We start from the raw sequence: 12,101 nt of genomic DNA, 5'->3' as shown, positions 1-12,101 counted from the left end.
GAAGCAACTGACAGAACACTTGCTGGATTCCTCAAACTGTGCCGAAAGGTATTACATTGGTAAGTCTTGTGTACATAATGACCTCATGTTAAAAAAACATTTCAGAATGCGAATTTCCAAACTATATAAAATGTTAAAGGGGCACAGACACTCCCCCAAATGTGTATTTTTCTTTTTTTCTTGAATTTAATATGGTGTCAAAAGACTACCCAATCAATATTTTGCTACAGCATCGCTCATATTTTGAATAAAGTGAAAAAACGCAACTGCTGGAAACTGGACTGGGGAAGGGGAAGAAATGTTGAGGAGGAGAGAGTTGCCGGAAATCATGTAACTACACCCGACCGCGTTTTCTTTTCATTTCCTTAATTTTTCTGGTTGTGCAAAGCAGACGAAAAATGCGCACGTCAGAGGTCACATGACTTCTGCACGTTTTTCATGCTCTTACCAATTCGTGTAGCCGCCTCGGTGGCTCTGAGGCGAGAGTGCTGGCCTACAGATCCGCATGTGGCGGGTTCGAATCCCGGCCGAGGTGCCCGCAATCTGACTGAGGCTTTTTGCGGAGGAGGCGCCGTGTAACCGAGCTTTCGGCTGCACATCAAAAGATCCCTAGGTGGATCCTCAGTCCTCCACTGGGACGTGCCAGATGCCTGGTTTTGGTTTGGCACGTAACACCCCCAAATTTGATTTTGACCAATTCGTGTTCGTAAGGGTAAGGGATGCCTTCAGCCAGAAGGGGCACCGAGTTGGTGACGTCCGTGTGAATCAGCTTGGTGGTCGAGCGTGTCGTACGAAATAAATCTTAATTGCTTTGATTTGTGTACAGTCTCTCTTTCGAAGTTAGACAGGTTCGCTGGTACCGCAAACGGCAGTTCTAAAGCAGAGGTCCCACGCCCATCGTCCACTGCCATTGCTTAGTCCACATCATTCAGCCGTCCAGCCCGCGACTCCTGCGATACGACACCATTTTGAGAATGGTGCAGAGAATGCACAGGGTGCTTTCAGTTCTCTGTGCAACTTTTTTTCTCAATCAGCTTTCTAGAGGGCACAAATAATGGCTATCATATATTTTTCTATTTTTAATATTCCATGTGTGCCTTCGATTACTTACGACTGATTATATTTGGTGTGTGTGTCTAAACCATCAAGAATGGCACGTAAACACGGAGACGACAGTAAGCGCAATTGAAACCGGCGAGTTCTCGATCGGTGGTTTTCGGGCGGAAAGAAAACGAATTTCGAGCTGTAAAGTCTGTTCTGGATAGTTGGGCTCTCATATGTCATGTACAGATAAAAACCTTGGCAAGCAGAAATACCTTGTCAGTACCCCTTTAACTAAAAAGAAAAAGGGTTTGGGATTTTCGCAGACAATCGGGAAGTGAAATTGAAAAAAACAAACTTTAGTGTTGTTTACGTTGACATCGCCTTAGTTTTCGTTTTTAGGGTTCAGGTTATCAAAATTGTGCTTACTCCTTTTGCATTCCTCTTAAACCAGTTTATTCAGGCTCAAATCGAATATTTGACTCTAGCCAAAATAAACTTGTGTCAGGGGACTGCAAAACCAGTAACGGTTGATTTGTCACGTGAAGTGACAGGACCTTATGTGATCATGTAACCTTTCACGTGATCGCAAGGTTCACGTGACTGCATAAGCTTACCTGATCACTATGGGCATCCGTCGAAGTTATTTTAGTTTAGCTCTAGCTTGTGGCAAACTTCCTCAAAATTGCCAAGGGAATTCACAAAGCTAGACACGTAAGACAACAGGATATAGGCGAACACAGTATTCAGGTCCAGCTCTTAGCTTTGACTGGTGCTCCATTCCTAGCAGACAATGCCTGTGGGTATGGCACCAGCTCTTGCTGGCAGCAAATGATGGGCTCTTGCGTGAGTCTATTTTGCTGACACTTCCTTGCCATGGTGACGGTACCATAGCGGACAGACTTTAGCTTGCAGAATGTCATGGTAGTACCTTGAGTTTATGTGTGGATTGAAGTTCTTTGTCAATGTGTTTCATTGGGTGGAACATTTCACAGGAGGAAATCAACGCCAGAGGCTGGTTTTCTCCAGTGCCAAATATTTTTACAATGCCTTACACAAAAAGCATATTTTTAGACTGTAGTTTATTCATAGGTTTTTTTTACGAATTCAGATAGCTAAAGTATCAATCAGCCAAAAAAGAAAAACTTCCTTTTATTTCAAGAAAACATCTCTTCCCCTAGAAAAGACATAACTTACTGAAAAAGCTTAGTAGCCGTTGCTATTAAATCAGCACATTTGGTATGATCATTAGATAACCCATTTGTTTGTAACATATTCAGGAGGTCCTCGAATGCTCGACACTCTCAACAAGCTCCTGATGTCTATCCGGCCACCTCACAGCATCAGCCGTCTGCCCCCCTCCCTCTGTGAGAGGAGCTATTAGAAGGCCAACGAGTGGCACAACTGGTTGTTCTACAGCGTTCCGTGCCTGGAACAATTTCTGCCTCACCGCTACTGGAAACATTGGTGCTCTTTGCGGAGGCCATCTGGATTCTTCTCTCAACTGGGATTTCGCAAGAAATGATCGACCATGCTGGTAGGTTTGTTCTTGCCCACACAAAATATTATTCCTTCTCAATCGTTCTTATTTCAGTACAATAGTAATTCCGTCAAATACTGCTGTCTGTATGGAAGCGATAAAAGTAGTTAAAGCAAGCAATATTTGTGTATTATGCCAGATAATTATTTACTCCAGGCATTCTTTATTTAAACTAAAAAAACATTGTTTCTCAATTGATGAATGTCTGTGTGCCAAACTTTTATTTTTGCTAGAGGGTTTCTTTTTATCTCGGACTAAAAGTAGTAACATAGGAAGGGCACTGAAAAAGATGTTAGTTGTGGATAATGTTGAAGAATGTAATGGATGCCAGGAAAAAATTGCTAAATGATAATTAGCAAGCTAACTTCTGAAAAGGCATTAGGTAATATTTCAATTCTTCGTCGTCGTTGGCATATTTTGATCAGATAGCTTTTGGTTCCTGCAAAAGATGCCAACGTTGCAGTACAGCAGGCAGTCTACTCCAGTTCATTCACATTTTGTGACTACATTTAGACTGCACTGGGCAAACATGCTAATGCTAATGTAGTCCCTTTGCTTATCCTGGGTGAGGAAGTAATATTTTTTACTTCAGAAAGGTGTGTCCTAGCAGGAACTGTACCCTAGCAGGAATTATCTGCTTTTGATTCTGTATGAAGCTTCTCATTGATGGCTGATGGCAGCTCTCCTCAAATCGAGAGCACTTCTATAGTACAATGTGCCTTGTGACACTTTGGCTTATCTGTGCCCTTGAATTTCGCTTATTTTTCAATTTACAAAAATAAGGGGCTTGTATTACACTATTTCAATAAAGTGAATATATGTTTGCATACAAGTTCTGGATGAAAGCACCATGGCAGCTAAAGTTAAAATAGTCAAAGCAGCAGATAACATTGGGATAGCAGTGCAACAAAGCCTGAAGCTGAAGCTATAAATTTAAATTTAATTGATATCATTGACCCCCGCAACCGAAAGGGGTGTCACTAGGTCTGCCCACACATAAATGGTAGCATAATCTGCATACATCTCCATAAGTGAATCCTTCATATATGCTCTAAAATATTAAAGGAAGCATAATTTAATGGGGCTCATATACTTTTTATATCAGGGATGGCCAAGCTGCGGCTCTTCGCGTGTTAAAGTGCGGCTTGCGGCTTCCCCTCCCCCCCCTCCCCCACCCCCCCCCCCCGCACTTCCCTAAAAAGAGAAATGGAACGCGTCCTAAATCGAAAGACAGGTTGTGGTTTGGTAGTCTTGCGCTACTGCTACCTTATGTTTAGTTGGACCGCTTTTGACTCGGATAGATTGAAAGTAGTTCGAGTTTCGTTTATTGCTCTAAACAAAAGTTTGCCCCCCCCCCCCCCCCCCCCGTTGTGGCCTTGGAAGTTTCGTGGTTTTGTTTTGTGTGCAGCTCTTAGGCCGGGTCAGCCTGGCCACCCCTGGTATATATAATTTGATTTTATGTGTGGTAGCAGGTTGTACACTTGCAGCATCATTGCCGGTTTGTGTTATCTTGATGAAATTTCAGTTTAATTTTTGAGTTAAAGGGACACTGACAGGGTATTTATGCTAGGCAAGGTTTTTATTTGCACATGACAAATGAGAGCACAACTACCCAGAAAAGAATTCACAGCTCGAAATCTGTTTTCTTTCTGCTTGAAAACTGTGGATCGAGAACTGGCCAGTTTGAGTCGCGCTCACCCTCTTCACTGTGGTCATGTGCCATTTTCTATGGTTTAGACACAACCACCAAGTATAATCAAACTCGTGGGTCATCGAAAACACACACTTAATATTTAAAAAAAAAGATGTGATAACCAATTTTTTGTGGTTTTAAGAAACTGCAAATACATTGATTGAAACAAAACAAAAAAAGTTGCACTTCCGCCAACTCTCTCCTCCTCTATATTTCTTCCAGTTTGATTTCGGTTTCGTGCAGTAGCGTTTTTTTACTTTATTAAAAATATATGTGATGCTGTAGCAAAATATTGATTTTGTAGTCTTCTGACACAATAATAAATTGCCTGGCAAAAAAAAAAAAAAAATTTGGTGGTGTGGTAGTGTCCCTTTAAGCACCTAAATAATTTTTAAAGTAGTATCTGTGCTGGATTTTATGACAGTATACCATGAATTTTGACTTGAAATCTTTTTTTATTTTAGATTCACTCCTGACGAGGTTTGTGGAACAAATGCCACGGCTGTACAACATCAAGATGATGACTTTTAACGTGCACAAACTCCTACATCTCACAAAATCTGTGAGAGAACTTGGGCCGCTTTGGGCTCACTCAGCCTTTGTCTTTGAATCTGGTAATGGAAGGCTCGTGAAGTGTGTAACGGCTGCCAAAGGTGTGCCTCTACAGATCTTGGAACGCCTATGTATGGCACAAGAGGTGGAATTGCTGCCTTTGACGTTAAGCGTCTCACCACACGTAAAGGCAGTGTGCGATAAAATGACAAAGCACCGGCTTGTGCAGGTGTCCTGTGAAGTTGATGGGGCCACAATGCTTGGTCAGGCCAAACTAGTTTCCAATTAGGCAGCTTGTGAAGAAGAAGCACTTGTTGAGGCAGGCTACTCTTCAACTTTCTTAGTGGGGGAGTACTTCCGTTTTGTTTACCAGGGAAACATTTACACAAGCAGGCAGTATACTCGTGAAAGAAAGAGCAACAGTACAGTCATGATTGGACTTGACTCAGTGTTTTATGTTATTGAAAGAATTGTGGAAGTCTCTACTCCATCGAAGACATGTTTTATGTTGTGCAAAGAAATAGTGACTATTGAAGATGGAGGCTACCCAAGTCATGTACAGGAGTGTTTTATTTCACAGAGCAATATTATTAAGGCTCTCCCTTTTTCCATGATATCAACTGGATGTATTCTTGTTGATCTTGGAAGCAAGGTCTTCGTTTGCAAGCTGCCGAACAGGATTGAAAGAGACTGAACTTATTCGAGTTGCACATTTTCTTTTGTGTTCATTTAGGCCGTCTGCTAGTCGCGCACCTTCTGTGTTTGTTTATGCCTCGAATACCCTCACGCGCGCAGTGATGCGATTGACCTGAGTGATTTTGTAAAACCTCTTGGAGCTGCCAAAAGTCTATTATGGAGCAGCAAAGAGTTTTTTTGGAACACAAGCACACACTTCATTTTTATTCATAGCACTGTGAATATTATATCTTAAGATTCATGTGTACCTTAAGATTCATGTAGAACTTCATAATAATCGAGATTGACATGTGAACGATAAGTATGCCTTTTTAAAACAATCCAGTCAAAGTCAATGTTTTTCCCAAGCTTCCTTCTACTGGTTCACCTAATTTAGTTTTAATTTATTCTATTGACTGTACTTCAAACAGATAAAAAATATATAAAGATGGCAACTTAATGAAGTGCGAACAAAAATAAACCTATAGAGTAGTTTGTATAAATTTTCTTGTGAGTGCCTTCGCTGAATCCCGAATTTGAAAGAAATAATGCCAGAATACCGCAGTCAATCATAAATAACAGCCACAGTTAAATTCAGACATTTTTACTGCAACTAAGAGCCGTTACATTAACACTCTCGAAGTTCCTTGATTTAATATACCCGACGCTTGCATGTTTAACGTTCCACTCTGGGGGAATGCTTTCCCTTTAGCACTCGGGTGCACTGCGGCGAAGCAAGATAAGCAAAATTTCTTTGCTTGCTTTGCATTTGCCCCTTCACTGCAGTACACAACTGTGTGGTGAGAAGCACAGAGCGGACAAGGAACAGAACAGATATTGCATAAATTCCAAGTACTGTGAGTGTTTGACACCAGAGAGATAAAATAGGATAGTGTTATTTGTGGTAAAAATGGAAAGTTCTGAACATTCGCACGAGCCTACCATTAAGACTTGGACGTGTAGCGGGGCATGATCGTCGTTGTATTTTTAGTATTAAGTGAAATCAAGTTTTGGCACAATATTGTCTCAAGTTCCTCACATTTGGGCTAAATGTTGAAGGATACTTAGCAGCTAGGGTAAGCCCTTTGGTGCAGTTTTGTGCAAATGGCGCAGCAATCGCATCACTGCGCGCGTTTGTTTACACCTTGTATCCACCACTCGCAGTGCATTCTCAGCGAATTCTTAGTGGAGCCCGTTTATTGGCATGCTCCCTCTCGATATTTTCATACTTTAAAAACACATTTTGGTTCACTTCCTCACCATATTGCTCTGTGTTCAAATGGCTTTGATATTGGAAAACCTACCGTAGAATACCGCACATCCGCCCATTCCCAAATTTGTAAGATCTGAGAAAATATGCACAGTCCATTTATATTTAAAACTGATGACCGGACAAGCCCCCATCCCCCATTTTTTTGTGATTATCTCCAAAGTTTGAGTGGGTGCTTGCCCGGTATTTTATGTTATACAGCATGTTGTGTTAGATAGCTTATTTGACAATTTGCTTGGCTCCTTATGCTATGAAGAGGAAAAGAAGACGCTTACAACGCTGTTTTATGCTTGCTTTTTCAACTTGCAATATGTATATGTACATCTTTGTGTGTGTTACTTTGCCAATAACTCTTTTTGACTACTTTTTGTTCATATCCCAATCACATTTTATTTAGTATGGGTGGCCTACATAAAGAAACTCTATAAAGCACGAATAAATTGTTCCTCGCAGTTCAGTGAATGTCAAAATTGTTGTATGCATGTTAGTGTAAAGTTGGTGTTTCTATGATGGCATCTGGTGTTTTCATTGTAAATGGGAAATTTAGCCAGTTCAGTATATTACTGACCTGGGGTCTTTAACATGCATCACTCGGTAGTGATTACACAATTACATGTTGGTTAATTGGCCGCAGGGGACACCTTTCTGTGGGCAACCAGTCGTGTAATGGCGGTATTTGATTGACTTCCTCTAAGGACTTCCTTCCATGCTGTCACCTGGCGGTATAAAGGAAGTGATTTACTGCACGAGTTCCATGATCCATTTAAATGGGAAGATGTATGACCGACTTCCTGACTCCTTTCCGTGCTGTCACATGGCGGTATAACGGAAATGATTCTTGTCCGAGTTCTGTGAGGCCATACAGGAATCGACGTCTGTGAGGGTTCTTACAGGAGCTCTCGCGGCATAACGGAAATTGAACTCTGTTTGGCTTCACATATTAAAACCTTAAAGGATTCGACTTCCCATCATATTCCCGTAGACATAAATAAAAGATGAATTCTCGTAAGACTTCTTTATAGGAATACATAGGAAATGCTTTACCATAAGAGATCCTGTTAAAAAGGTATAGAGCAAATGCCTTCCTTTAAGTTCGTTTACAGGAAATGCTTTCCTTTAAGATTCCCTGTAAACATTTTTTTACAAGAATCGGCTTCCTATAGGACTTCCTGTTGAAAAATATACAGGAAACACCTTCCTTTAAGATTTCCTGTAAACATTTTTTACCAGACTCGGCTTCCTGTAGGACTTCCTGTAGAAAAATGTACAGGAAACACCTTCCTTTAAGATTTCCTGTAAATTATACTACAGCTGTAAAAAGTTTACAGGATTTTTCAATAGGGTAGTTTATTTTTGCGGTAAAAAAACCGTGTAAATTTTCTTTTGTGACACCCTGTATATATATATATATACACAGGGTGTTTTTTTTTATTCTTACACATTTGTTTAAAAAAAAAAACGTGAAAGCTACACTAATGCGGTTTGTGCAGGTGGGTTATACGGCCAGGCGGGCATTATGTGAGTGGCTAATCTTTGCGATAGGTTGGCTAATTAATTAGAATTCGTTAATTAACTTTTTAGTTAGTGAAAATAGACATATGGTTCCAATTAGAAACTTGTAGAGCATCATTGAAAACCACTAAATCAACTATTTTTGGAAGGATATAACGCCGGGGCAGCATTTTACAGCGTTCTGTAAAAACACTTCATTTGGACGCGTTTCTAGATTTCGGTTTCTTATCGGAGCGCATCACCGCGCCCGCGGTCCTGCTCCCCAGTGGCTGAGACGCGCAACACACGTGCGCCCTACTTCTCTCCATTCTACGAAGGAGGCGAGGAGGTGGCTTCGCGCCGCAAGCACCAGGGAGCAGGATCGCGGGCGCGTAGATGCGCTCCGATAAGAAACCGAAATCTAGAAACACGTCCAAATGGAGCGTTTTTATAGAACGCCGTAAAACGCTGCCCCGACGTTATATCCTGCTAAGATTAGTTGATTTAGGGGTTTTCGATGGTGCTTAGCAAGTTTCTAATTGAAACCATATGTTTATTTTCAGTAATTAAAAAGTTAATTAACGAATTTTAATTAATTAGCCGACTTATCGTAAAGATTAGCTACCCACATACTGTCCGCCTGGCCGTATAACCAACCTACACAAACCGCATTAGTGTAGCTTTCACAATTTTTTTTGAACAAATGTGTAAGAATAAAAAAAAACACCCTGTATATATAATGTACAGCGAGTCCACCCCCCAAAGCCTTTTATACTCTGCCCCCCCCCCCCCCCCCCCAAAAAAAAAAAGATATATCTATTTATATATATATATTTCTTTTAAAATTAAGCTATGCATTGTTGAATGTTCATTCTCCGCCCAAACGTAGCGCTAGAGGTTCCAACCAGATGCCAAAGTTTCAGCACTAACCGTTATCTTCTGAAAAAATTATTTTTTTTTAAAGTTGTAAATGGGAAACTGGGACCGATTTTTGCCCGTTTTCCGTAAGGCTGCATAGAGCTCATGTATCCGAGCCTTATGCTGAGAAAGTTCGGCCGATGGGTGGAGCTTGTGACCCGCTAAGTCAAAGGCTCTGGCTAAATCTAGTTAGAATAAGCCGACCTCAAGATGACACAATATATGTGGCTTGCACATGACGTCGTATCCGATGCCCTCCAGACAGAAAGGGGAAGAAGGAGCTCCCCTCTTATCAGGATCCTCCTTTGTGCCTCCCGGATTAGCACAGGCGTCGCTATTCTCGTCCCAGAAGATTATAGAAGATTAGCCTGTCGCTCAAAATTCTTACAAAAGCAGCTTCTCTCGCCTTCTTTTTCCTGGTGTTCAAAAGTATGCGATGTGACGTCAGTGCAAGGAGCCTATAGAAATTTGTTTTTGTTTCACTACGCTCTGAGCGAGCCCACTTAAATTCGACGTTACAAGGAGCGTTACGGAAACATTTCTCGTTCATCGGTATTCTATTACGCCTGTAATTCATAACTGCATTAAAAACCGAACGATTTTTATCAATCTCTAATAACAAGACTTACAAAAAAAACAAGCTTTTTTCCCCCTTTTCTTTTAAACAATCAAAAAGAGTCAGGCAATTTAGAGCACGTGTTCGCAGTTTCGCCATGGCAAATGCTTTCCACTGTGTTAAATTGTGGCGGTGGTGGAAATATAGAAAATTGCTTTTATAGAAAAAAGGGGAATAGAGGACGGTAATATTTTTTGGAGATAGTTGCAGATAGAGAAGACTGAGCAATTGATTGTGTTGAAACAGATGTCACGGCAGACATGTAGTGCCTAATTTAGAGTGGGTCATGTTTCAACACAATATTTCATAAAGGAGAAAACATGACTAAGAGAGAGCATGACGTCAACCCCGTAGCTTCCGCAAGCAATTATCTGGTGGAGGAGTGCCCTCTCCTGATATTTTTAATCTCTTCGCTTGCACTGACTGAGCTAGAAGTTACGGGAGTTCGAAATGGCTGTGGGAAAGCTGCACCTAAGATGCGTCATCTGCTCGCGTTTCTGGTCAAAATAAACTATCCCTCCCATTATTTGTTGCGATACAAATTAACAAGAAGAAAATTTGGGTAATGAACTTTGGAGTTGGGAGTTGAACATTTCTTGCAATGCTCAGAGAACATACTTCAAGTAAAATACAGCTTTTACCTACTTCAAGTGGTACTTTAAGCACAATGTACTTTCCTAACCCTGCACAAAGGTTCCGTGTTGCTGTCGTTGTGTTTGAGTCTCCCAGATTAGTTTACACCAAATGGCAAATGCCATGAAGTCAACGAAAGCTGTCTACGCTTTACTCTGCTAGTGCGGGCATCCAAGAACATATATGTAGCTATAAAAAAATCGAGCGTGCCTGTGGTGAAATGTCAGCTGTAGTGTTGTCATGGCTTCTCGATTACGTTTCCGTAATTGTGCAAAATTGACTGCTATGATACGCACGTTTTCGCAGAGGTGAAAAAACATACCTCAATATTTCTTTGGTAAGAAAACGTTAAACGCAGCTGCGTTCGTTCCGTGCCCGCGCCCGTTTTGATATGAATACTGCACCATTGTGCGATTCCCCAAAAACTTTTCCTCGTGCACATACAAGCCGGTCCCCGGCTTTTGCCATGCGCGGCTCTTGTACAAGAAGGACTTAATATTTGTCATTCGCCTCTGAAATCCTAGAATAGACCCTTAGGACACATAATGCAGGTGAAGGTAGGAGGCCTTCGTTATAAGCCGTTCTTAGGGGAAACCGAAAGTTCACCAAAATGTGCCTTAAAACGTCCGGAAGGGCTGAAAAACGTCCCATTTTTTCGGCAGAAAGTTGTGTGCGGCAAAAGCTGAGACCTCCTGGTCTACGATAGGAGAAAGGTTTTGATAAGTACTGCGTGATTTACATAATAGATCCCAGATGAGGAGCCGTCCTGTAATTAGTAAATCGCTCGTCTACAGCCTGACCTGGTGTCATCATTTCTTAACGGCAGACCAACTGCCTAGCTGACTAAGCACCTGGCTTGTGCTAAGTAATAATAATCAATCAGTTGTGGGATACTTGTGTTTACGTTAGTGCCAAATTAGATTGGAGGCGTATTTCGCCAGATGTATCCTGTCATGCGGTCAAACTAGACTCATGGCAGTGGTGAGCATCAGGGGCTTTAAGCGGCAGACTTAACATGTGACAGCTTTCAGATCACCGTGTAGGAAGGTGGCGCTGCTCAATTTTATTTCTAGATTGCTTTAACAGTCAGCAGGTGGCGCTAAAAGCAAGGCATGTCTCATATATTGTAAACATCAGAGATGACATCAAAACGGCTTTGTTGCAGCACTGCTCCACTATTTGGTTCCAAAAGCCGTAAGGGCATGTGTTTTATGCATTGACTAATCCACACACGGGACAAGGCCTTTGCATTGTTCTTTCTCCACAGCATGCTTTAAACGAAACATTAGTTGTCCGGAGTCACAGCTGGCTATTGGTCGCGCCAAGAGAGAGACACGGATATAGCAAGCGTAAAAGAGGGAGCGAATCAACAGTTGTGTCGCCCGTTACCGCACCCTCTGTGTTAGGTCAGGGGGGAAAGTAAGCAGACGTAAGTAGGGAAAAAAATATTGACTGAGAAAATCAAATTTATTTAATTAAAATCACATATTTCTTATGTAAATCAGGTTTAAAGATTTTTAAATATATTATTATCCTTCATAGTTTTATTCAACATGACAGATTTGTTATCTGTTTCAAGGGGCCTTAAACCTCGAAACAACTGTCCACTCAAAGTAATGCATTCTAAATTCAGTTACGAATTTAAGCACAACTGAATGAAACACACTTTGGA

This window comes from Ixodes scapularis, unplaced genomic scaffold, assembly GCF_016920785.2.
Source record: "Ixodes scapularis isolate PalLabHiFi unplaced genomic scaffold, ASM1692078v2 PGA_scaffold1__304_contigs__length_218370807, whole genome shotgun sequence".
Taxonomy (NCBI): Eukaryota; Metazoa; Arthropoda; class Arachnida; order Ixodida; family Ixodidae; genus Ixodes; species Ixodes scapularis.
Note: the sequence above shows the minus strand (reverse complement) of the source record.